A 27719-nucleotide genomic window follows, 5' to 3' on the forward strand; every position below is an offset into this window, starting at 1 on the left:
TGTGTTGGCAACCTCAGGCTGCATTGCAAAGATCTCAGTTCTCTACTCTTTCATCCAATGCACTTCTTTTTACTTTTCTTAAATCTAACTATGTCCTTTCTCCATAATTATTCCTAAAAGAAATTACTCAAGATTCCCTGTACATAAACTGAAAGTAAGTCAGCATCCAAGAATTGGCGGAGGAACTGGTGTTTGAGAGGAAAACACTATGAACAAGTAGCTTGTTAGAACATCCACTCTTTGCCTAAATCTCTAACTCCGCTGCTCCAACTGCTTAATTTATCCTCAGTGGAAAAGGAAGTCATACACTAGTTCTCCATTTAGATTCATCATTTTCTAGCTTGACTTCATCAGTTGCTTATCTTTTCAGCTCTCTCCCTTTTCCTTTTGCAAAATATATCTTTTTCCTTAACTTTTAGACATTTTACTTTTGGTTGAGGTTGCTCAATTACACTCATTTTTTTGAATAGAAGGAATATGTTTTCCTGATGTAAATATACGTAAGAATTAAGAGGACATGATGCTTGAGTAGTTGTCGTATTCTCTGAATGTTTTAACAAGAGCAATGAAAAGAAGTAGAAGTCAGGAAGGACACCAGTTTGCAAAATACGAAGATGTTCATTTCAAAAGCTGAACTTGCTTCAACAAAATATGGTTTTTGCTGATCATCTTGTTAAAGTTATACAGATGATAGTATCGGGTGGGTGATGTTCATTATAACCACTGTATAATGATGATCCCAGAAATCTTGTCCTCAACTTTTTGATTCTTCGTGCTCTGGCTGGGGCTGGTTTCAGAACAGCTTTGATATTTCTCTTTCAGCCAAATTCACCTTTCATTGGTGCTTTCCTATATTCTGTCTTGATCACATGGGATATACTTTCTTTTCATCTGAGAATCTACCTCATATTTGGAAAGCTTACTTCAAAAAATACTAATGTTCTTTTGTCTTTTTTTTTCATGTTTTAAAAGTGTGACTCCGATTTAAATGTATTTCCATTTCCTATGTACATCTCCTCTTATACATTAATTTCCTATTTTTATTTTATCCCTTATCATTGGTTCCAGGAGCTTTTTTACTTTCATAATGAGTAGAAAACAAAAATCTCAAGGAAGAAAAATCACCAAGTACTGACAGGGAAATATATGCTTTATCTCATTACATTAAAGATACCTTAAATATGGTAAAAATCTTAGATACAATAAAGCCACTTAAAAAAAAACTCAACTGTTAATTTTAAAAGGATTTGAATGGTAGTACCACAAAAATACTTATAAAGCAAATTATTATTTTTTTAATCTACTACTCTCGTCTCAAATTCCTGAAGAATTCAGTACTGAACTCAATGGAAAACTGAACTGAATTCAATAAACATTTACTGGGGATTCCTATGTATAGGGCATTACGTTAAGTTGGGGGGGGGGCTATGCAAAGATATAGAAAGATATAGAAAAGCTGGCTGATATGCTCCACAATTGACCATTTTAGGGAAGATATACCCCTAAGGACAACTATAATACTAGGCATGTAAAGGAAAGTGCTATGGGAGTACAGGAGGGCAAATGTTCAATTGACACTAGAGTGAACTTCAAAGGCCTTTTGGAAGTGCTGGGTAAGATTTTTTAAAATACATACATATAATGTTATTTCCTTAAGCCTTGACATTTTGGGGTTATATGTTATTAGAAGTTAGTCTACTCTGGCTTATATATTTAAACTGACTAAATTGGACTGTGTGCTATTTCCTAGCACATGGTAAAGATCTGAGTTGGGTTTTTAAAGTTGAGCTTTGGGGCCAAAAGGGGAAAGCCTAAACAAAGATTCAAAGATGGGAAATAATAGACTTACTGTGGTCCATTATGCCTGGAACTTGAGTATATGAAGGAGGAGAACTGGGAGTAGTGTATAAACAGGGTATGTGTTGGGATACTCATTGGGAAACATGGCTCTAGGCCCAAGTCTATTATGAATAGACTTCAATGCCAGTGAAGAAACTGAATTTTATTCTAGAAATTATTTCAAAGTTCCATACTTTGAAGTAAGTGAAAAATAAATGACTCCATTAACTAAAATGTGGAACGAAAGTAGAGAAAGAAATGTGTATGTTAGAAATGTTTGAAAATTTAGAAAATCATAATAAATCCTAAAGTTAAGAAAGATTGATGGGCCGATTCCATGATAATACTGATTTTTACTGATTACTGTAAAGATAGAAGAAAATTTGCCTTGGTTTCAGTGTTGGGACAGCAACTTATATCAAATGATGACAAAAAGGTGTTATCAATTTCCTTGGGAGGTCCCACAATTTTTTTAATTGACATATAGTTGACCTACAATATTATGTTAGTTTCAGGTATACTACACAGTGATTCGACATTTGCATACATTATAAAATGATCAACACCAGTTTAGTAACCATCTGTCACCAAAGTTATTACAATATTATCGACCATATTCTTATGCTGTATAATACATCCCAGTGGCTTATTTATTTTATAACTGGAGGTTTGTGCCTCTTAATCTCCTTAACCTATTTCACCCCCCCAATCCTTCCCCTCTAGCAACCACCCATTTGTTCTCTGTATCTATGAGTGTTTTCATTTTGTTTTGTTTTGCTTTTTAGGTTCCCACATATAAGTGAGATCATATGGTATTTGTCTTTCTCTGACTTTTTCCACTTAGCAAAATACCCTCTAGATCTATCGATGTTGTCGAAAATGCCAAGATTTCATTTTTTATGGCTGACTAATATTCTATTATATATTCCGTTGACTCTTGAACAACATTGGTTTGAACTGCTCAGCTCCACTTACATGCAGATTTTTTTCATTAAATAAAGTGCTACACAATCTGTTTGGTTGAATTCACAGATGTAGAACTTGAAGATAAGGAGGGCTGACCATAAAGTTATATGCAGATTTTCAACAGCATGGGGGTGGGGAGGTCAGTCTTCTATCTCTCGTTTTGTTCAAGGGTCAACTGTACATATAACATCTTCTTTATCCATTTATCTACTGATGAACACTTAGGTTGCTACCTTAGATATTGTACGTTATGCTGCAAAAAACATTGAGGTTCATTTATCTTTTGAAATCAGTGTTTCATTTTCTTTGTGTAAATACCCAGAAGTGAAATTGCTGGATCATACGGAAATTCTATTTTTAATTTTTTGAGGAACCTCTGTACTGTTCTCCATAGTGGCTGCACCAATTTACATTCCCACCAACAGTGCACAAGAGCTCCCTTTTCTCCACATCCTCCTCAACACTTGTTATTTGTTGTCTTTTTGATGATAGCCATTCTTACAGGTGTGATCACATTGTGGTTTTGATTTGCATTTCCCTAATGATTCGTGTCTGTTGGCCAACTGTATGTTGTCTTTGGGAAAATGTCTATTCAAATCATCTGCCCATTTTTCATTTGCGTTTGTTTGTTTGTTGATGATGAGTTGTATGAGTTCTTTGTATATTTTGGATAATAACCTCTTATCAAACATATCGTTTGCAAATAATCTCTCAGTTGGTAGGCTGCCTTTTCGTGTTGTTGATAGTTTCCTTCACTGTGCAAAAAGCTTTTAAGTTTGATGTAGTCTCATTTGTTTATTTTTGCTTTTGTTTCCCCTGAGAACAGATCCAAAAAAATATTGCTATGACTTATGTCAGAGTGTTCAGCCTATGTTTTCTTCTAGAAATTTTATGGTTTCAGGTTTTACATTTAAGTCTTTAATCTAATTTGAATTTTCATGCATGGTGTGAGAGAGTAGTCTGGTTTGATTCTTTTGCATGTAGCTATTCAGTTTTCCCAGCACAATTTATTGAAGAGGCTGTCTTTTCCCCATTGTATATTCTTGCCTCCTTTGTTGTGGATTTATTGCCCATATAAGTGTGGGTTCATTTCTGGGCTCTCTATTCTGTTCTACTGATCTATGTGTCTGTTTTTATGCCAGTAACATACTGTTTTAATGACTGTCTTGTTGTGGTCCTCTTTGGGTTGACCCTGTTTAGGACTCTGTACTTCCTGGACCTGGATGTCTGTTTCCTTTTTCAGGTTGGGGAAGTTTTCAGCTATTGTATCTTCAAATATGTTCTCCACCCATTTCTCTCTCTCCTCTCCTACCGGCACCTATAATGAGAATGTTAGTACACTTGATGTTGTCCCAGAGGTCTCTTGAACTGTCCTAGCTTCTTGTTTTTGTTTTTCTGTTTGGTTTCCATGTTTTCCACTACAGTTCTCTTGAACTGTCCTAGTTTCTTGTTTTTTTCTGTTTGATTTCCATGATTTCCACTACTCTGTCTTCTGGTTCGCTAATACGTTCCTCTGTATCATCTAATTTACTGTTGATTCCTCCTAGTGTATTTTTTATTTCAGTTGTTGTATTCTTCAGCTCTGTTCGGTTCTTTACATCTTGTAACTCTTTCTTGAAATTCTCATTGTGTTCATCCGTTCTCCTCCCATAATTGGTTAGCATCTTTATGATCATTACCTTGAATTACGTATCAGGTAGATTTCTTACCTCTACTTGTTTAGTTCTTTTTCTGAAGTTATGTCTTGTTCCTTCATTTGGAACATATTCCTCTGTCTCCTCATTTCGCCCAATTCTCTGTGATTATTTCTGTGTGTTAGGTAGGTGGGCTATATTTACTGATCTTGGAGAAGCAGCCTCGTGTAGGAGATGTTCTATGGGATCCAGCGGCCTGCTCCACTCTGGCCACCAGAGCCATATGCTCTAGGGGTGCTCCCTATGTGCACCGTGTGCACCTTTCTGTTACGGCAGAACTGACTACTGTGGGCACACTGGTAGGTGGGGTGGGCTTCCTGTGCAGTTGGCTACACGGCACAGGGGGCCATGAGGTTGGTGCTGGCCTGCTGGAGGGTGGAGTTGGGTCCCTATGCAGCTGACTGCATGACCCCACGGAGCTCAGGGCTGACACTGGCCTGCTGATGGGCAGGGCTGTGTCCCTAGTATTAATAGGTTATAGGGAGAATTCCAAAATAGTGCTTGCCAGCACTGGTGTTATCACGGTAGAATGAGATCCCAAAAATGGTTGCTGCCAGCATCTTCATACCCAGGGGGAGTCCCAGTTGCCTCTCGTTTCTCCAGGAGGCTCTCCAAGATCAGCAAGTGGGTCTGACCCTGGCTCCTTTCAAACTACTGCTTCTGTGTCGGGACTCAGAGTATGAGATTTTGGGCACACCCTTTAAGAGCAAAGTCTCTTGTTTCCTATGGCCCTTGGGCTCTCCTGAACATAAGCCCCCTGGTTTTCAAAGCCAGATGTTCTGGGGGCTTGTCTTCCTGGTGCAGGACCCTCAAGCTCAGCCCACTGTAGGACTTGGACCCTTTGCTCCTTGGGGAGGACCTCTATGATTGTTATATTCCTTGCATTTGTGGGTCATTAGTCCAGGGATGTGAGTTCTGACTACACTGTGTGTCTGCCTGTCCTACCCATTTTGCTGTGGTTACTTCTTTGTGTCTTTAGTTGTGAAAATTGTTTTTCTGTTAGTCTTCAGGTAGTTCTCATAGATAGTTGCTCTGTAAGTAGCTGTAGGTTTGGTGTGTCTGTGGGAGGAGAGAAGTTCAGGGTCTTCCTGCTCTGCCATCTTGGCCACCTTCCCTCTACAGTTTTTGATTAATCATTTGAACACATGGAATAATGTACCACTGAATTTCAGAGCCACAAGGATCTTGAAAGACCACAGCATCCTGCGCCTTGCCTTGGATAGTTTTCCCCAGAGTTACTGCAGATGTCCCTGAGCCTTTTCTGCTTTCTCACTACGTTTCCTTAATAGTGTACATTTGTACGTTTTCAAGGTGGCTGGTTTGAGATGAGATGCAAGATGTGATCCTGGAAGAGAGGGGTTTCTTTGTTTTGCGTTTTGTTTTTGTTTTCCTGTTTTAAAAGCAAACTGGTTTTTACCTGAATCAAAGCAGAGATGCTCAGCCTCTTAGATTAAAAATTTAAAAAATAATTGGCATGGCACAGGTAGATTTTATGATTGTTCTATGCTGTCCTCATCACTTATTCATTAAGACAAAGTAAAAGTGTATACATCAAACCAATATTCTTTTAATTTTTTTTCCTTCACTAGTGATTTTCTGGGTAAACTAAGTTTACATTGCCACCTTCAGGATTGAAATATTGTATTAATTCCATATAAATGATACATTCCACATTAGGGCAGCGGGAAGCAGATGGGAAAGCTCTTCTTACCCTGGGTACCTTTGTTATGATTTAACTTCGGCAGGGATGGGAGAAATGTTTTTCACGCAGGGCACCTTCATGAGTTACTGAAAAACAATATGCTCTTGTCAGGACAGTATGGAGCTCTTCTGAAACCGGGGTGGAACTAGGTTTTACGCTTTAAAGGTTGGGAGATGTTATTGTGCAGCAAATTTAGCCTACGATTTACTTTTAAGAAAGGAACATCACACATATGCAAAATTCACACGGCTTGGGTTACATTTTTTAAAATTCCTAAAGGATATTGAAAACGGGAATTAATTTCCAGGAGCAATGCTAATAATAGCTCCTATTTTAAGCCTATTAAGTGTATTGCACTACATACTGTTTCTTATTTATTCTCCGAAACAAGCCAGCAAAGAAAGTATTATTTTCTTAAGTTCAAAATGAGGAAACTCAATTTTATTCCTCATCTGTCTAGAAGATGGTTTTCCTTGCTGACGCCCGCCTCTTCCTGACACTCTTCCTTGTTGACTTTCATTTCCACTTTTGGATGGTCCCTTTGTAGCCTTAGATCAAACTTTTTCCTTTTCTGACCCCTATATCTGGGTTTTACTAGGAATTCTTCTCTTCAGTCCTCTTCTTTCCTGTCCTTGGAAATCTCTTTCACACAGGGTATCTAACGGTATCTGACCTAATGGCTGTAATTTCAGGCACTACTTTTTCCCCCAACATTGCTGTCCTTCTCCATTTTATAGCTGTGGACCTGCAGGTCATGCCAGTATCCCAAACTCAACATCCAGCCTAGGACTGGACATCAGTCAATCAATGCCAAAATGAACTTTCCCTCTTGACAGCTCTGTTTCTGTTAATGGCATTAATGGTCTCCCAGCCAGGTCTGGCTTAAAATCCGGTAGTGATTTTGACAGTTTCAGCTCCTTTATCCCCTATAATCATGCAGTCACATCTCTGCCAGAAATATTTGCAACTTTCTTTCCGATAGCCGAGACTCACATTTATATAGCTCTTTAAAATATACAAAACTCCCACAGATATTCTTTCTTATAATTTCCACATTCACCTCATAGATACAAAGATTGAGGCTTCAGAAACTTATGTGATTTGTCCCACAGCTTAGTGGCAGAGTAAGGACTCGATCCCAGGGCTTCTGACTTCTGCAACCCCTGCCTTCTCTAAGTCATGCTTGAGCTGGTGTAGGTGCCTCAGGTGTGGTCTTTCTGCTTTGCTCCAGTACAGCTTATATAATCACTAATAGTCACTGTCTCATAATCACTGTCAAATGACATTGTTTTAAAACAGACTGATCATATCATTCTCAGCTCAAAATCCTTCAGTGGCTTCCTATACTGAAAAATGTTCAGAAGAACACTTCCAGTTTGATTTCAACACCGTTTTGGAACATTGCTTCCCCCAAGCACCCTATACTCCAGCCAAACTGAACAAGTCTCAGTTTCTCAAACATGCATTTCTCAAGCATTTGCCTGCATTCCTGTGCTCAGGCCATGCACCCCTAGAGTGTGTTCTCTGTCTCTGTTTTTTCTTTCTCTTATTAATTAATTCAGAAATATTGATGTATCAATAGTGTATCAGGGACTGGACTAGATATGGGGGAAAACTAGTAAACAAGACAGAAAAGACCTATTTCTCAAAGAGCTTAGGAACTAAGAATCTTAAAGTTCAGGACAAACGCCACCCTCTCCGCAAAATAACCTTTCCTGATGCTTACTGGCAGGAAGTGATGACTTCCTCTTCTCAACAGCCATAGTACAGTGAGAAAACCTCTATTATAGGATTTATCATAATCTGATTGAATTATAGTTACTGAGTCACATGTCTTATCTCTCACCCTAGGTTGTAAGCTCCATCTCTGACAGAGATTCTAAGTAGCTTGGTATTAGCACTCACAGCATGTAGAACAGCACTTCCCATATTATAAGACCTTAATAAATCAGATTGTAAATAATTACTTTCAGGGTCTGTGAATATGAGATTGGGGAAAGAGGGGGGCGCAGCCCACTTACACACAGACAGCAGATGACACAGAAAGCTCACACTACTCTCACACACACATCCACCGGCTGGTTAACATAACATCATTTTAAGCAACAGAATTGTCAGCTGATATCCAGGGCCTCCATCCATTTAAAGAGAGTTTTGAGATCTAAACTAACCCAAGACTTCTGGACATCAGAGCACAAATCTGTTCAATCTGCACATTTTTCTGTGTCAATAAACAGAGAATAGGATTAGCATCTTCTCCATATGGCCTGCTTTTCTGATTTCACAACCAGGAGGATGCTAAAATTTGGACCATGATTCGAGGCTAAATTTATTTTTTAAGAATTAAAAAAAAATTATGTACAGTAAGATTTTCTTTTTTTGGTATACAGTTCTGTGAGTTTTGACAAATACATCGTTGTATAACCACCACCACAATCAAGATATAAAACTATCCTATCATCCCCCAAAGAAATTCCTTTGGGAATTGACTATTCCACTGTAGTCAAACTGTCCCCCACTCATCTGTGCTCTACTCCTGGTTTTGCTTTTTCCCGATTGTCGTGTGATGGTAAAAGTGCAGAACTGTTTCGGGCTGCCTTCTTTATTTGGCATAATATGTGTGAGGTTCACCTGTGTTGTGTATATCACTAGTTTGTTCCTTAACACTGTTGGATAGTATTCCATTGCACAGGTGTGCTACTGTCTGTTTATTCATTCTCTAGTGGAGGGATATTGTCAGTATTTCCTGTTTTTGGTGATTATGATCTAGAAATAGGTCTTTGTGTTACCATAGGTTTTTATTTCACTTAAGTAAATAGGAGTGGAATTGCCAGGTCAAATGGTAAGTGAATGTTTAACTTTATAAGTAATTGCCAGATTTTCCATAGTAGCTGTACCATTTTGTATTCCTACTAGCAGCATATGAGAGCCCCAGTTGCTTCACATTCTTGACAACCCTTAGTATTGTCAAGTTTGTTTGTTTGTTTGTTTTGTCTTTGTCATTTCTAGATGTATACTGTGGAACAGAATTTTAAAACTTCATCTTTTTAGAACCATAATATTTCCATTTCCATATTAAGCACACACTTAACACTTCCTCCTCTCCCTTTGCTTCAATCTCTGTGTTCTCTCCCCTACTAGATTGCAGATTCATTAGCGGATAAGGAGTAAATCCTAGCCACCTGTGTACATATGATGCACTGTTACCCCAGCCCAAGTGCAGAGATTTGCAACAATAGGCCAATACCACATGCTTCTTCAATAAATGCATCTCTGTGATCAGATTAGATCAACACACACAACAATACAACTAATGCAGCTGAAACGTAAGATAGTATTGCCTAATTTCATCAGTTGTTGTATACCACAGGAATTTTTATAAAACTATGCATTTTCCTTCCTTGTTATGGATATTTCCATTTTTATTTGTGTAAACTATAGATTTTTGTTTTCTTGCTTTACTAAGCAGTAAATTAGAAAATATGGTTAGCGTGGCAAGATATGGTTGTGATCTGTTTTTTGACAGATTTCTTGTGCGTATATGAAAGACAAGATTTTTCTTCCTAGTACTTAAGTAAGGGATAATGGATTATTTATTTATAATTTATTTTTTGAGTTAGATCACTTACTTGTATGTTAATGTGTTTTTTAAGTGAGAGAGAAAAAGTTGGAATTACAAGGGGTACCCAACTGTAGACATCATTTATCAAGTGAGTTGGGGGCCAAAAAAAACAAGGGGTTGAGAGTCACTGATAATGACTCAAAGAATCTCAAAAGTGGAATAAGTCTCAGAAGCTCTGAAGGCCAACCTCCCAGTCATTGGAGGAATTCTGGCTGTAGCAGCTGGTTGAATACTTCCACCATTAATAAGCTCACCACTTCATATAGCACCACTGTATACATCCTTACAAGCAAAAGAGTCTCAAACATAGCAAGGGTGGGAGGGAGGGAGACGCAAGAGGGAAGAGATATGGGGACATATGTATATGTATAACTGATTCACTTTGTTATAAAGCAGAAACTTACACACCAGTGTAAAGCAATTATACTCCAATAAGATGTTAAAAAAAAAAAAAGAGTCTCAAAGAAAAACAAAAAATAAATAAAAGAAACATCGGGAAGGCAGCTTCTCTCTCTAAACGAGCTTTTGCTTTTCTGTAACGTGATATTATACGAACCTTCTGTAGCACCTACAGAAATCTAAAAATGGAGTTTGGAATCTACTGTGGCAGAAAATATGTTTATCGTTATATCACCCAGACATGTGCTGAGTTAATCTCATTAACTTTTATATTGCAAGATGATATACATTTTGAAGAGATGAGCTCAGTGGCTTAAATGACATACATCTTGGAACTTTTTAAATAAATACCCCTTCTGAAGCTTTAGTTTTTGAGTGTAAGTAAACCAACAACTTATAGTTGTGTATAGAAGAAAATTTGTATAAAATAGAATAAAACGTCTGCAACGTAATCCACGAGCAGATTGGATTCTGAGTCCTTTAGCAGGAAGGATTCTTGCAGAATTCAAAAACAAGGGACTGTCTGACCTTAGACATTTCTCTTCCTATTGGCTAGTTTCTGTGATGGTTTTGTACCAGCTGTCAATTTAGCTCAGATGGAAATCCATTCCCAGAATTCCCTTCTCTAAATGATTCTTCGTTACAGTTGGTTACAAGGGAAACCTAGGTGAGGTTTGGAAGGCAGAAGTGAAGCGGCAGTGTTTCTACTTTCAGAAGGGCAGTGTGGTGCAACAGGTGCTGGGCGCTGATCTTCCCGTTCACCTCGGTGGAGTCGGGCAGAGGCCAGGCTTTGGTCCTTTGCCTCCCGCCAGATCCTCACCTTCACCTTCTGGCCCAGTTGCACGAACAGCTTTGCAGTGCAGAGTGCCAGCTCCTTCCACAGTTCTCCCAGGTCACTGAGGCTGGAGGAGACAGGAGTCCAACACAGGTTCTAGTCTGTCCTTGCTTGTCTCCACTTCACATCCAGCTTTTCTTTCCACTGCCAGCTCTGCTAACCTATGATGACTTCAGACACAATGCCAGATGCAAAAGCAACCACTGCTCATAAACTTTTCTATAAGCTCCCACAACTGTGCAAGGTCTAAAACTTATAATAAATCCATTATTCCAAATCACCATAGTGGTTCTGCTTTCCTAACTGATATGGCTTCCATTAAATCATTTCTATTCAGAATACATACTTGGTTACAAATATTCTCTTTGTGCATGGCTTTCTTTCTTTCTTTGAAATTTATGATAGTGTCAAATGCAATCGTACTGATTTATTAAGCCTAAGTATATCATTTTATTTTACCTTCTCTTTGAGAAAGGGACTTGAAATATGCTCTTTTGCCCAATTCCCCTCAGAACTACTGGGCTGGGGAATTAGAAGTTTGATGCATCACCAGAGAATACAGAAAAACTAACAAACTAATTTGAACTTTGGTGCAATTACTAGCATTAAAAACTACCCGCACTAACTAGCTGTTTCTTCAAAATATGTTTTAATGTGACACTTGGAATGTTATACCTGCTATGACAAAACATAAACATTAAAATTTTGAAAACAATTTCAATTAACTTTTATCACAATGTATGTGCACTGAAAGTAGATAAATACTGCCATGAATGTTTCAACCTCTTACTCTTAATATTAAGATTTTATGGTCTTTTAAGGCAGGGATGCATTTTTCATTTTTACATCCTCCTATAGCGGTACACGGATAAGTCCTTATTAAACATCAGTTGAACTGAGTAAAAAACAAACTTCAGCTTCCTGTTTTTTACAAGAAAGAAAAGAACAGCAGTACATGAACGAACAACCACAAGCAACTGCATCCTCTGATGCTTTTCTCACTATTATATAGAAACTCCAGCAGGAAACCACAGCTATATCCTTTTTGCCAGTATAGGAGAATCTTATGAATTGCTGGCAAGCATAAAAGAGCTCTATTGACATTACACAGATGTTTGTGACAATTTCTACTTACGACACTCAGGTGCCTTACAACATTTTTGCAATGTTTCTCAAGGACAAATTCCCAAAGAAATATAGTCATAACAATAGTTATACCTTAACCATGTGTTTGGGGGTAAATTATATAGAAAAACAATAAACATCACTGAAACTCAATTCCTCCCTCAATGTAACTGAATTCAAAAAAAACACCTGATGTATTCCTCATTTCACTCAGACCTGTAAAAATTTCTAGCTGACCAACTGCATTGCCCTCTACTCAAAAATCAAGAAAGTACTATTTTTTTTCCCCTTTGTGTTCAAAAGATCCCAAGCATTAGACCACTCTAGCTATGAAATATAGAAAGCCCTTTTTGTCCATTCTCATGTGTAATCCCATTCAGGATTTGCACAACACATGTTTTAAATTTGTAATGTGAGCCTTGATAATGTGTTTTTATCAATGAAGGGACTTTCCACTGAAGATCTTTTAGTTGTTCAGGAAGTACAAAGAAAACATTATGGCAGAAGTCCAGGGCTTTCGAGGGCTTTAACTTCAATGGGAATAACAGACATGTATACTCATTTAAAACTGAAGTCAGGGGTACAGAATTCTGTAGCTTTCTTGTTTGCCCACATTACCTAGTATGTAAGTTCTCCACAGAATGTTTGTTTCAGGAGTATGTGGCGTAAATGAATGAATGCATGAATGCTTGCTGCTGACGGAGGGGGAAGACAAGAAGGGTATCTTTAAGGTCCAGAAAAGGCTGAAGAGAACTAAAATTTAGAAAACAGGCCCAAGAATAAAGACTGTTAAAAATAATTGGACAGGGCTTCCCTGGTGGCGCAGTGGTTGAGAATCTGCCTGCTAATGCAGGGGACGCGGGTTCGAGTCCTGGTCTGGGAAGATCCCACATGCCGCGGAGCAGCTGGGCCCGTGAGCCACAACTACTGAGCCCGCACGTCTGGAGCCTGTGCTCCGCAACAAGAGAGGCCGCGATAGTGAGAGGCCCGCGCACCGCGATGAAGAGTGGCCCCCGCTCGCCGCAACTAGAGAAAGCCCTCGCACAGAAACGAAGACCCAACACAGCCATAAATAAAATTAAAAAATAATTGGACATTAGAGCTAGAATTGATCTTAGGGATTCCTGGACTAACCTTCTCATTTCTAGAGAGAACCTGAGGTGCCTTGGGCAATGACATGATTTCATGTACCACTTTCACAGATTGTGACACCTGTGTACCTCTCTCATGGTTTCTATCTTATGTACTTCTTATCTAAATGATTTTTGACTTACTATTTTTCATTCAATTGACTGTAACTGCTGCACTAGTTAAAAATATTAGCCTAGCCTTAAGAAACGATACCTGTAAGATCACAGGTTTGTTGTACCAGTGACATGTTTTTCATGTAGCATATTTTAAAATATATACTTTAAAATTTATTCTAAGTATTTTTATATTAAAAGAAATTCATAGCTATTCAATACAAAGTAAATCCGTATACTACCTAAGATCATCTCACCGGTCACTGACGGAAATCTCCCACACTTTGAAAAGCAGTGCATTCTACTGTGTTACCCTCTGGAACAGAGTTTGTATTTTGAAACAACACCAAGTGGTAAAGACATTCCATATTGATGACAAGAGTCCAGTGACAAGCCTAGTGCCTGCAGGGGACTTCTGTTTTCTTTCTTTTTAACTAGAAAAAAAAATCAATCACTTATTACTTAAAAAAAACTAAGGCAGAAGTCACGACTTGAAAACAATTAGTGGATTTTCATGTTTGAAATGGACAAATATATATATATCCATCCTCCTGACAAGCACCATTAGTTTGTCAGAAATAGAGTTTTAAGAAGGAATTTGTCTCAAATGGGCCTCCTGTACATAGATTACCTTTTGTTCAGCCTTCAATTTGCAACCAGAACACTTAGCTGCAAGCTATAATAAGGAATCGCTCACTTTCATAAGTAAATGAATGTCTGTGATTAAAACATCAATCACGGAAACACTAGTTCTATAAATAGTTTCTAGGTCCAAAGTCCATTGGGAAAGCTAAACACAGACTCGTGCCTGGTTTTCTTTCTTGTTATATGTGTGTATGTGCACATGTGTGTGCACGTGACTGTGTGAAATCGGTTTTTCTTTCAAGAAACAGACATGTTGTTTGTAGGACATATGTGTCACCTGGATATTCTGATAAAACGTTTTGTTTTGCTAGTTTACCACCTATACAAAGATTTTTAAAGTTTCAACCTAAAATGTTTTGTCCTTGAGCTCCCCCTGTTTGCTGAAAGAATGACTTATCACTGATCTAGAAGCTTTCACATTTGCTCTTTAAACAACATGAAATGAAATCTGAGATAGGAAAGAACAGTCTGTAAAATCCTGCCCATTCCTCGTATTTTGACTCATAGTATTAATGTTAATAATGTTCATATATTGCAGTGTATGTAGCCCAGTGCCTTTGAAGTTGTAGACAACTCTGGATTCTCACACAGCTCTATCAATTAGTATCTGAGGGACTCTGGGCAAGTTACTGAATCTGTTTCCTCCTCTCTAAAATGGGGAAAATAATAGTACAAACCTCACAGATTTGTTTAAATGAGAAATGAGTTTAGCAGATGCTACTGGCAGAGGAGCCTAAAGAATGAAGTTTTGAAAGAGTCAGAGGTCATTAATTATACACATCTATAACCTACCCATGTCCGGTTTCCTCACAGTGGAAAACAGATGGATAAAGAGAAATCTATTCCGTTCTCCCGTGCCCCAGAACCAAGATGGCAAAGTGGCCTGAGTGGGTCCTTTGGTCTCTTGCTCCCATTTACCCCGCTTTACTTCCTCTTCCCTCATGTGTCTGGCTGGTCTTTTGTTCCTTCCCACTCATCATCATTAGTTCTGTAATCCAGGTACCCTCTCCCCTTTTCCCTCTGCCACTACCTTCTGGGCAGCAAGGCTAGGAAGTTCTCCTCTAAGTAGGGGTAAACACACAGAGATGCAGTCATTCACCAGGGCTTTGCAGAGACGTGAATTACCATTTGAACTTTCAGGGTCCTAACCCTGGAGAGGAAAACCAGGGTAAAGTGATGAGTGCCACTTTAGAGAAAAGAAGATAGTACGAGGGCATGGGGCATCTCACTGAGCAACTATGAAAACAGACAGGTATTTTCAGTACCCTGAAACGGGTACATTACCCAATAATGATCTGACTCAAGATCATCCCCCCCAGGGTGGAGGTAATCCCTGAGAGCCTAAGTAATGGTGTAAAACCATGACCTTTAAACCATCTAATAATACACTAGTGTATCACAAACTGTTTATGAGCAAGGATAAAGTACCAATGACAACAAATGATTTATTAAAAGAATAATTTAGAGCAGTTTTCTCTCATGTCAGCTATGCCAATCTCGATAATAGTCATTTCTAGAATAATGTTACCTCATTCATCTCAGTTGCATTTGTAGATGTTTTCTTGAATAGAAAAGAAAGAGAGGGGATGAAGTTACACAGAGTTTCTGGTATACTCATGGGGAGGAAACGTCCTATAGTATTCAGACTAGCCACCAGCAGAAACTTAGAAGATTTCTTAATCTTATATCTGCCCCATCTTAGTCACTCTTGGGACCCTGTTTCTTAGTTGTTTTTAGCAGGATGAAGTTGAAAATACATGTATCTATGTTTTTATTTTTGATGGCATGAAGGAAGTACAGCGTGGGAAAGACTTCTTCTAGTTTTCATGTTGGCCTGGCTAGGAAAAAAGGAACCCAGGTGTGGCGAGAAGGTGGTGAAGCTGTGAAGACGGACGGAAATTGAACTGAATTGCTGGGGCCTGAGGAAGGAAGAGGGAGGTACAGGGGTTGCTTGGTTGGGACTGAGAAAGGAGTCTCGTTGTTAGGCTGCTGGGGAAATCCCGGAGATCCTGACCAGGAAAAGAGTCCACTGTAACCTTGCTGAGCCACATTTATCAATAGGTTATCTAATCCAGTAGACTGGGAATTATTTTGAAAGTTCAGATTATGTTTTATTCAACTTTGAATCCCTAGCACATAGCACAGGGTCTAAGATATAAAGTACTCAACACCAACTTATTAAATGATCCAAGCATCCATCCTCCTTAAATCAGGGCCTTCTGCCAGCCCTCTCTCACATTCTATCCTTCAACTCCTAAATAAATTCCTACTTCCAGTTTGAGGAATGCTTTTCTTTGATTTACCAAGCAGAAGTACTGATGTACCCTCAATCCAGTCCAGTTCAGATTATTAACTTTGATCATCCCTTCCTGAGACTTGGACTCACCACTCAAAAGCCACAAACCCCAGAGGGATGATCTTTAAAAACCCATCACTGCAATTTGAAACATCAAAATAACCACCAGGGGAATAGAAGAATAGTTTCATAAGAGAGCATAAAAGTTTCAGTGTGACTAAATTTAAGGTACTTAAAATCACTAAGAAAAAAATAACTTTATCCCTAAAGAATTTGAACACCTCTGGTTTTGTATATATTATCAGTACACTTCAGGTGATGCCTACTACTTAAAGATTTGGACATTATTCTAGAAGGAAATACACTCTGTCCCAAGAAAGCACGGAATCGATGTAGCACCGTGTCCTCCGCTGGCTTCCATTGATACTATTCTCAGCACTGTCTTCTTGGAGTGAAGCTGCTGAAGCACTGATACTTTGGGCTTAATAATTAGGTGCGACGACGTTTTTAGAAGTAAAGTGGGAGGCACGATGTGGAGGTGGCAGGCATGAAGTGTGCACGAGGAAGGAGAGTGGCAGCGGGAGTTGAGAAAGTAGGAGAGATGTCAGAGCTGGGAAGAGCTTTCTCTACTTTAGGGATCTGCCTGCGTTTTCCATCTTGTTGTCTCCAAAGGGCCTTTGTTTTTATTTACAACACGAGTAAATCAACCCTGACAGAGTCACCTCATTTTCAGACACATGAACAGAGCAGTTCCACACAATCAAGTAGCCAGACTGCACAGGGATCTGGGCAGCTGCAGTCACGGGTTGGAAGCACAGCCAACTACCATCGTTAGGTGACCCTTCCTCAGGTGTGCAGACCACAGCTACAAACTGGGATACGAGTCGATACCACCCCTGACGGTTTATTCTCAACTGCCCTGCCTACCAAACAGAATGTACCATCTACTGAAAGCTCGAGATATGCTTTGGGCTTTCAGGAGGCTATGCATGTGTCGTGTCTATGGAAAGAGTTGTACGTAAAACAAAGATATGGTGCATTTAAAAATATATAAAGCTAAACAACAAGGACCTACTGTAGAGCACAGGGAACTATACTGAATATTTTGCAATAACTTATAAGCAAAAAGAATCTGAAAAGGAATATATATATATACATATATATACACACACACACATATATATATAACTGAATCACTTTACTGTACACCTGAAACTAACACTATATTGTAAATCAACTATACCTCAATTTAAAAAAAAGCAAAAAAAAAAAAATAAGCAATCCAATGTAAAACTGTAATCATTGGTCATGTTAAAGAATAAATAATTGATCAAACTTTTTGTTTGTTTTGCTTTTTGCAACACGTGGTAGAGTAAAAAGCAAGCAAACAAAAATTTCCACTATTCTCTTAACAGACCAGGTCAACTCAGTTTGTATTCATTACCCTTTCACAGAATCTACATATTCTGATGATGAAAACTGTTTAGACTCTCGCTATAGTTTACGGGGCTTAACTACATTCAGCACAGTGGCCTCTCTACTGTGTAGAGTCCCATCAGTTTCATGAGCACACTCACAGCACTGGAGAGCTCAGTGGTACTTAGAAAACATCTCGTCCAGGCTTTGTGAACTCAGTATCTACGGCTTCTAGGTAGCTCACACAATTAAGGGAAGCTGTTGATTACAAGGGACTTATATGAAGTCTCAATGTCAGGGAGACAATAGGGAGTAGTGGGGTCTGAAGTGTAATAAAGAGGTAGCACATACTGTTATTCAACTCCAGCTTAGAGAATGTGGGTTGGTGTTTCATTTTTATAATAGATCTTCTGATTTTTAAATACTGGCCTAATTAAAAAGAAATACCTGCAGGCCAAGTAGAACATGATCGTCCTGCTGGGCCCACAGACTGCCAGTTTTCAATGTCTGATCTGTAACATACATCCTCACACCTGTCTGGGCAGTTTAAGTGAAGTGCAGCAGATCCCTCAGATGCTCATGGCAAAGGATTCTTTCGTTCTGAGAATCTACATATGTAGACAAGAAATCATCCCCCACGTGAAAGGAGAAGGCATAGCCATTTTCACTCAGTCAGAGCTTAGCCCCTGACCTTGACATTGACAGATTTCTGCTCTCTGACTGCTTTCAGAACTTGTTCAACGTGAAAAACAAAACCAATCCTCCACACCCATTTGCCATAAGCAATTTTTACATATTCAAGGATGCAGGGGGGAAATGTACATCTATTTATTAACCTTAGCTCTGGTTAAAATTCTCATTAGCATTAAAATTCTAGTCACTTCAGTTTTGCCTGCATATTTCAAGGAGAAATAATTTGTAGGATTCAAGGAAAGGCATGCTTAGAGAACAACACAAGTAAGGATAAATTAAACATTCATGCCATGGGGACTTCCCTGGTGGCGCAGTGGATAAGACTCTGTGCTCCCAATGAAGGGAGCCTGGGTTCGATCCCTGGTCAGGGAACTAAATCCCACACGCATGCCACAGCTAGGAGTTCACATGCCGCAACTGGGGAGCCTGGGAGCCTCGGCTGAGGAGCCTGCCTGCCTCAACTAGGAGTCTGCGTGCTGCAACTAAGGAGCGGGTGAGCCACAACTAAGGAGGCTGCCTGCCTCAACTTAGACCTGGTGCAACCAAATAAATAAATAAATATTAAAAAAAAATTCATGCTATATAAAATAGTAGTTAGAAACAGGTCTAAAGAAGCATGGAGAGTTTGCTGAAATAATTGAGCTTTAAACCATGTTTTGAGGGGATTGAGAAACTAATTTCAGATGAAGAAATAAGCATTCCAAAATGATGTAATGGCAAAGGCAAAGACCAAAGTCCAACAAAGTGGAACCCACAATGAATCAAATATCTTTTGCATTTTTGAACAATAACAAAATCTTTTAAAAGTATATCATGAGAAGGCACATTCACATCAGAGTGAAAAAAAAAAGAAAAGCAGTTTAAAAATTCTATATTATATTCGGCAGCCCTGTCCTACACAGGTGTAATTCAGAACAAATACCCAGATGCGATGCAAAATTCTGAATCCTGACATTTGCCATATTGTCCTTATTAAGGCAGACATACAGGCACAGGGTATTAGATTTTAGAAAAATTGTCAACAAGAATTGAAACAAAAAGTTCTCTGATTCCTCAGAAAATATACTGAACACAAACATTTAACACCCTCAAGCATTTCATTTACCCAAAGTTTTACGTTATAAAGAAAGAGTCTCCCATAGATACAATATGGTTAGTTTAATTTGAGTCTATTTAGAAGTCAATATCCTGAAAAAACAATCAAGAATCTGTCCACATAAAACATCTTGAGTATTCCCCCTAAAGTAGATCTCTCACTTTGTTGGACCATTTGCAATTCAGGCTTTAAAAAAAAGGATTCTCTGCAACTTCCTTTGCCTCCAGAAAATTAGTAGGTCCAATTAGATTTTTTAAGGAGCTCTGGAGCTCTCTGCCCAGCTGTCTGTTACTGAATTAGCAACAGTCCTGAGGTCCCTAGAGGTGCTTGTGACTTTGTGGATTTTTACTCTCTGGCCTTGAGTTTTTTTTCAGGGATTGCTTGCTTCTGCCAGTATCACAGGCTGTGACTACTGACTAAAGCAGTCTTCCTAGGGATGGCTTGGGTACCCACTGGGTTTAGGAGACCCAAGAATTAACATTTTAAAATTGAATCTGGTGTGTAAGGCCAAGAAAGCACCTGGCCTCAGATCACACAGCTGATCCCCACAATTTTTCTGCCCCATCAGACCCTTGAGACAGAGATCACTGCATTGACTCGCAATTTGGAAGGAAGGGCTGCAGGAGTAATTTGATTTCCCTCCCCCTACCACTGAGGAGCCCTCAGACCCTCACTTCAGGTCCTGTTCCTCCTCCCCTTAAGGAGAATCAGTGGAGAATTAGAAAGCGGAGGTCTAATTTGCCCCAGTTCTAAGAGTGATTTAGGACAATTTATTAACTTGTCTGGGACTCACCTGTAATCTGTCTACTTCCTTGTATATAAAGGCAGGACTAAACAGGGGTGTCCAAGTCTGGCTATGGACATCCTTTGGGGACCATTACAGAATACAGATTTCTAAGCCCTACCTACAGACTTGGATTCAGATTCCATAGGTCATAGCATTTAACCCTCCAGCTAAGGGTCAGTTACTACTGACTGAAAATAATAATTCGGGCCCTCAGTTACGCTGCTAGCTTCAAAGTAAAGCTGACAGTCTAATTACAGACATGAAAAATTAGAAAGTTGCTACTGTACTGCCAACTCTAACATGACCAGATAAAAAGCTGTGAAAATTTTTCTCACCGGCATTCAAGACAGTAATCTGAATTGTAAGAGTATGTATATATATGTATATACATCTTCCCCCATGAAATTCAACAAATGCCTTTTCAATTCAAATGCAGCCTCTAAATGTTTTTATTATTCCAGACTTGACTCATGCAAAAAAGTTAGATTATCACTAGTCTAAACATTCTGATGTGGAGAAAGATGAAAGAGGAGTCCAGGACATCTTTATAAAAAAGTGAATTTCCATATTTGACTGCCTTTCAAATCAATCAATTGAAGCGCATGAGTCTCTATTTTAACTGGCAGTGGTTCTCCTGGTTAAAGGTACAGCTTTCTTCAAGAGGATATCAATATCATGAGATTGTTTTACTGCTTAGGAAAGACAGCAAGAGCTGAGAGTAGCCCACCAAAAGTTTTCAGAAACACAAGGAATGACTGTTTTCTCTGATTTTACCTCCTCAAAATAACTATTTAGCTATAGCAAAACATTCTGATGTTAATTTCTCAAAATGCCTGTAAACATATTTACATATTTAGCTAAAATGATGGACAAGTCAGAGAGCAACTGAAAGAGAAAATCTGGCAGTTTCTGCCCTTCCTTTTGGGATTCTGAGTACCAAGTGGTCTGATTCATCTTCACAGAGCTGCCAGTGCCTAGCACGGGGCGTTACACCTACAAGGCACTCAAGAAAGAAGACTTGTTGAAAACGAAAGAAGGGTCTGCTCTATTCATGACAATCACTTGATCACCCTTGACCCTCTGTGCCAATGACTATACCTGTGTTCTGAGAAATGAAATAATCATGCTACAATGTGGTGTGTCACATAACTTCAATAATTCAACCATTAAGTTCATTTGAAACAAGCCTTAGCCATTAAATGATTGCAAAAGAAAGAAAAAGATGGCAGGAAATAAGAGATTAATGACTGACATGATGGCCCTTCTGTCTAGATTTTCCTAAAGTACCAGGATTAGGAAAAGAAATCTTAGATAGAAAATAAATAAATAAATTATAGAAATAAGTGATTTTTGAGTCATATTTTAGTCTAAACAGAAATTCTGCTGTAATTCTCTCCCTCCCAACTCAATATTCATTTTTTTCTTTTCTAAGTGACTCTTAAATAAACCTCACATTACCCCACCTCCTTCTTTACTTCCTCCTCCTATATCACCACCCCTTGCTCACTGCCCACCCAGATCCATCCATCTTTCATAAACTACCTCAAGTTCCACCTCCATTCTGAACTTTTTCTAGACTAATTCAGTCCCCAAGGATCTCCCTCTCTTCTGACTTTACTGCCATGAATTTACTGGTAAATTATGATGCCTTGCCTTTCTCAAGACCAGTTTGTTATTCAGAATATGGCATAAATGCTTGTGTAGTAGATCTCTAGTTGACTCTCGGGTTCTTGCAAACTGGAAGCATCTCTTCTTTGTATCACTTAAAGCAGTAGCTTTTGGACCTTCTGAAACGATGCATAATAAGATATACGTTTTATCATAGTCTGATGTGTATATACATATAGATATCTATTTAAAAGTTCCAAGAACAATACTTATTTACCCGCCTATTCTGTTTTACTCTATTTTGTTTTTCAAAAATAAAAGTGCTATCAGACCCAGTAAACTGACTTCACAACCAGTTGTGACCAGTTCTAGTAGGGCACTTATTGATTACTCTGGGATTGCTGTATGTAATTTCCTTCACTTTAAATAATTGTATAATTATCTGTGGCCTTTGGGCTTTTCCTGAGTTCCTTTTTTTTTTTTTTTTTTTTGCCTTTTGGAGTCATCTGGGACAATTAAATGCTTGGAATATACAAGTATTTTCCATTCTTTTGCCCTGAGCAATGCTGTCATAAAGATTCCCTGCATTTCTATAAAACTCAAATCTCCATTCCCTCATTCTCTTTTATTTTCACAATATGCACAGTAGGTGGTAGACATTTCCTGGATGAAGAAATTGAGGCACAGAGAATTCTGACTTCCTCAAGGACATATCTCCCTTTTAACCAGGCTATTGTAAATTAAGGTAAATATGGTTTCTAGATAGTTGAAAGAGATAAACTTGGGTAATATGAACAACACAGAGCCTCAACATGAATGTATTTACCTCACGTGTCTGGATCAAATGGTCTCCTGGCCAGATGAGTTAGCAGCTCTTCTGGATTTCAGTTTGAGGATGGATCCACTTCCTTCTCCATCCCCATCTTTCCATCTTTCTATCTTTCTATCCTCACAGTTTTTCAACCACCTAGAGCTACTTGTTCTTCCTGGGCCTCTGTATATTTTGGTCCCTATACCAGGAGTGCCCTTCTCTCTCGTCTTCGCCAGGCTAGCCCCTCATCCTTCAGGTCCCTGGGACTGTTCCTCTTCCCCTCCACACCCTGGCTGCCATAGCACCCTGTGCTCTCCCCGTCCGAGCACTCAAGTAGCTGTTCCTCCCTCCCTCCCAAGTCTTGCAGGCCGAGACTCTTCTATTCCACAATCTAGGACCACGTTGAGTTCAGGATAAAAATATGTAGAAGGCATAAAGGAATCAATAAGAGAGTGCATAAAGAGATGTCACTGAAAAAGTTCGAGTGTGATCTGGGACTGGAATTGTGTGTCCTGACCCTCCGAGGCCAACCTTTCATGATTTTGTGATTCTATGATCAATATTTTAGTGCTTCCTTGAAAGCTGCAGATTTTGTGACTGGAAATTCATACAGTGAAGGATAGCTGTGTCTAATACATTCTTTCAAGTTCATTTAGGGCACAACCAAGGATAGGTTGAAAGGACAAATAATTAAGTGTATTGGGCAAGTGTATTTGTTTTAAGGCAATTTTAAAAAAACACCCAGGTTTTAAAACTGCTTGTTGGAACCCACCCTGCCCTCCAATTAAGGCGCTTCTGATTCACATCATGCCTCAGTCCTCTGTTTCCAATATGAAGCTATACACTGGCAATTTTGCCCTCATCATTTTCATAAAAGTCTAATGAGTGATTGCGCGAAGCCTCACCGCACCAAAACACACTTTACAAGGATCTCCATGAGTTCCTCTGCACTGTTTTCAAAATAAATTCCAATGATATAACATCTAGGCTTGCCATGGCAATTACTACTTTTTTTTTCTGTTTATGAATCAACAACCTCTCCCCTCCACTAAACGCACCAAAAAGCTTGAAAAATGTTCTTCGTGATCCTATTTCAAAAGAATATTCTCTAATATAAATTCCTGCCATTCCCAGATAACAACAGAGAAGATTTTCTTCTTTAAGCTGTGACTCATGTATCTTTGTTCCCACAGTTGTTACTCAGGGCAGGCCAATGGTGAACACAATGGAAGAGAAAGAATAGTTTATAACTGGAAAATAAGCAGATTCTGGAGACGTACATTCAAAGCATTATCAAAGTAAAATATGCAGCTGTACCAGCAAGAGCAAACAAAAGCCCACGCAGGAGATGTGTAAATATTTCATGAAGCTAAAGCCTTAATCAACTCTCTCTCCAAATCTTGCTGGTGCTGTAAACACTTCAGTTCCTCCCAGTCCCACCATGACCCAGATTCTTTGCAAAAAACAAAATGAAAACATGGTCCAATGGATCTTTAACAAATGTGTTAGGAAAAATATTGACATGGAGCATATCCAAGGTATTTGCCTTAACAGGAAGAAGAGGATACCTTAATAAAAGGTGGTTGCTTCTTGGTGACTTTCAGAGCTTCGTTTCTCCCCTCCTCCTCCAAACCATTGCCTTTTTCCCACCACCTGTGCTGCTTTCTGGACCTTCACATCCTCTTAACCTTGAACTACCTACACCCCAAGCCAAGATTTCTCCCAATGCCCCTCCGAAAAGCCCTTGCACCCTTTTGGGGCTTTGCTGCCTTCCCACCACCCAAAATGCACTTTCCAGTGTTTAAATTCCTCTCCGCCCCCCTCTTCACTGTCCATTGTTGCGTCTGAAATTTTGCCTGTATCTTGTAGATCTGCCTGGTTGGCATAAGGATCTGTCTGTGTATTGGCTGACAGTGTTCTTCAGTGATTTCTTTTCTAAAATCCATCTCCGAAGAACTGTTTATAGCCTCTAGTCTCTACCCTTACTCAGTGTGGTTCCAAAGTTCACCTCTAGATACTAAACAGGTCTCTGCAATGATTTCCCTTTATCAACCTCTGCCCGCCCTTCTCTCTCCGCCTATCTCAAAAAAACTGTATATGTGTAAATGTGTGGATACACATGCACACAAACGCATGTACATTATATATAACGATAGTATGTTTCCCTTAAAGGGAATAAGCGTAGGAAAATGAGAAAAATGCCTGTGTAGTATTGCCAAACACGCGCGCACACGCGCGCACACACACACACACACACACACACACACACTCCTATCTGGATATTCACAGTGTGCAGACCTGATTGATTATAAATACTTCTCCCAAGCACAAGAACAGCAGGCGTCTTCTCTCTTTTACCTTCCAAGCCAGAGCCTAAGGGAGCAATGACCTTGCCGAGAAATTCATCACCCGCGAGAAAGACGGCCCCTCCTGCAGCTCAGGCTGGGACGGGGACGAGAGCAACAGGCAAAAAGGACCACCTGGCAAAATGTGGGACCGAATCCACTCCCCACCAGCACTGAGCACCCCGCAAAGCTCCGGTCCCCTAGGGCTGGACCCTAGCCGGGCAGAGGTGGCTCGGGGGGCCGGCTCCTGCCGCGGCCGCCGGTCGCCTACCTGCTGTCGCCCGGCTCTCCCGGCGCGGCGGGGCCGCTGCCTGCGCTGTGCCGACGGCCTCCCGTCGCATATCCCGAGCAGCGGCTCCCGGCGCCACGCCGATGGCTCGGGCGGGCTCGGCAGCGGCGGTCCTCCTCACACGCGTTCCGGGAGCGAGCGGGCCGCTAGCAGGAACTGCAATTACTACGCAAAGCGCAGAGGCGGCGCGCAGGGGCCGGGCGGAGACGCCGGGGGGCACCGCGGGGCCGCCGCCGCCGCCGGGCACTGAGCCAAGCGTTCACGTGCTCGACTGCTCACCCGTCAGGCCCGGGCTGCGGCCATCTGTCCTCGCCGGCGGCGCTGCTCCGCCCTAGCCTCCGGGGAAGGGGGGCCGGTGCGGCGGCGGCGGCGGCACCACCGGCAGCAGCTCCGGGAGCAGCAGGCCGCCGAGCTCCGCCCCCGCCGCGGCCCCGCCCAGCCCGCTCGTGCCTGGGGAGGGGCTTGCGGCGGCTGCCACGGCGGGCTGGGGGGCAGCCGGGCACGGGCTGGCGGGCTGCGGAGCCCCTGCAGGCAGACCGGCAGCAGATGGAAAGTTAAGGATTACGGTAGAGGGCTTGGGGCCGAGAGCGACTCAGCAGGGATTCTGGCTCTTGCTCCCTCCCGCAGGTCCCCAGACTCCATGCTGTGTCTAGACGCCAGCAGACGGTTTCTCATAAAGCCACGCGCCGAGGAGCTCTGAAAGCAGGGAGACCACCCAGCGTTTCCTGGGTGTTGCAACATGTACGGTACCTGCGTGTTTGGAGATGGCATTGTTGCTAGGGCTCCTGTCTCCCCGCCCCACTGCGCTCTCCTGGGCGTGGATGGCTTTGGAAAGTGTCCACTCAAAGCGGCTCCAGCAACACTGAATGGATGTGTAGTATGGCTAGCGGCTGTAGATGGTGCAAATGATTCAATGAAAAGGAATCCTATTCACTCAGGATTTGCTGGCAGGCGCTGTGCGAAATGCCTTATATGCAGCCTCTGTAATTCTCATAACGACCCAGTGAGGTGGGTGTTATTCTCCACCTTATTGATGAGAAAACGGAGGCTTTGATGATTCAGACACTTCGCTTGAGGTCACACAGTAGTGACCTGCACAGTTGGGATTCAAAACGCTGCAAAATATATCCTCTCTCCCATGGGAATCACCTGGGGATCTTGTTAAAATGTAGATTCCGATTCCGTATGCCCAGAGTGGGCCTGAGGGTCTGCATTACTAACAAGCGCACAGGGGGTGCCCGTGATGCCGGCCAAGGGACAAAACTTTCTAAACCACTAGGTCAGGGATTTTAATAAGTTTCTTCCTTCACGGCAGCTCTAGGTGATTGACAGCAACTTCCTAAAGGTGGGTTAAGAAGGATTCTAAGGCCGTGTCTTGGCTTTTGGGCAAAGAATGTTGCAGTCCATTAGCCGTGTTCAACTGGGTTAACGGAGGGAGGTTTGTGACCAGGGTGCCAGGTGGCCACTTCTACCACTGCTAAAATAACACGTCGGTTACTGAGGGTGGTTATGATGTAACATTCAAGGATGGACGTCTTCATTCCAGTCCTCGCCCTTGTTTAGAAAACATGAAGTCAAAGTTTTACACCTAACATTTGTATAACACAAAACACTTTGCACTGTGCTCACATGAATAATTTTATCTGTCTTCATAATGACGCTGTAAGGCAGGTATAATTTTACTTTACAGGAAAGGAAGCTGAGGTAGAGTGATTTTCCTGATATTACACAATTAATAAACATGTGGTGGGGACTAGATTGTGACAGATCCCTAGCTCAGGACTTCTTTTTTTATTATACCACTGTATTAGTTTCCTACTGCTGCTGTAACAAATTACCACAAATTTAGTGGCTTCATACAACACAAATTTACTATTTTATAGTTTTTGAGGTCCAAAACCTGAAAATAGGTTTTACAGGGCTAAAATCAAAGGGTCATTAGGGCTATGCATTCCTTCTGAAGGCTCTGAGGGGAGAATCTGTTCCTTGGTCTTCTTTCCCAGCCTCTAGAGGCAGCCTACATTCCTTGGCTTGTGAGCACATCACTCAGACTTCTGTTTCTATCCTCTACTCTGACTCTGACCCTCCTGCATCCCTCTTATAAAGACTCTTGTGATTATGTTGGTTCAACCCAGATAACCCAGAATAACATCCCCAGCTCAAAAGCCTTAATTTATTCACATCTGCAAAGGCTCTTTTGCGATGCAAGGTAACATATTCATAGGTCCCAGGGATTAGGATGTAGGTACTTTGTGAGGGTCATTATATCTACCAAAACTTCACTTAGTGCTTATCCTATAGTTTCTA

At 40.6% G+C, this 27719-nt stretch overlaps 1 protein-coding gene across 4 annotated transcripts in view; it reads right to left on the minus strand.

Moving 5' to 3' along the window:
• Positions 1-26269, minus strand: part of GPRIN3 (GPRIN family member 3) — a 74045-nt gene extending 47776 nt beyond the window's left edge. Inside the window, exon 1 of one of the 4 annotated variants that reach the window (XM_057547185.1) lies at positions 26163-26269. The gene's annotated coding sequence lies outside the window, so the exon portion shown is untranslated. Of the gene's footprint in view, positions 1-25136; positions 25177-25394; positions 25817-26162 lie in introns of those variants that run through there. The other 3 variants (XM_057547184.1, XM_057547183.1, XM_057547186.1) reach the window with 3 other exon arrangements.
• Positions 26270-27719: the final 1450 nt, after the last annotated feature.

This window comes from Balaenoptera acutorostrata, chromosome 5 (genome assembly GCF_949987535.1).
Source record: "Balaenoptera acutorostrata chromosome 5, mBalAcu1.1, whole genome shotgun sequence".
NCBI classification, from domain to species: Eukaryota; Metazoa; Chordata; class Mammalia; order Artiodactyla; family Balaenopteridae; genus Balaenoptera; species Balaenoptera acutorostrata.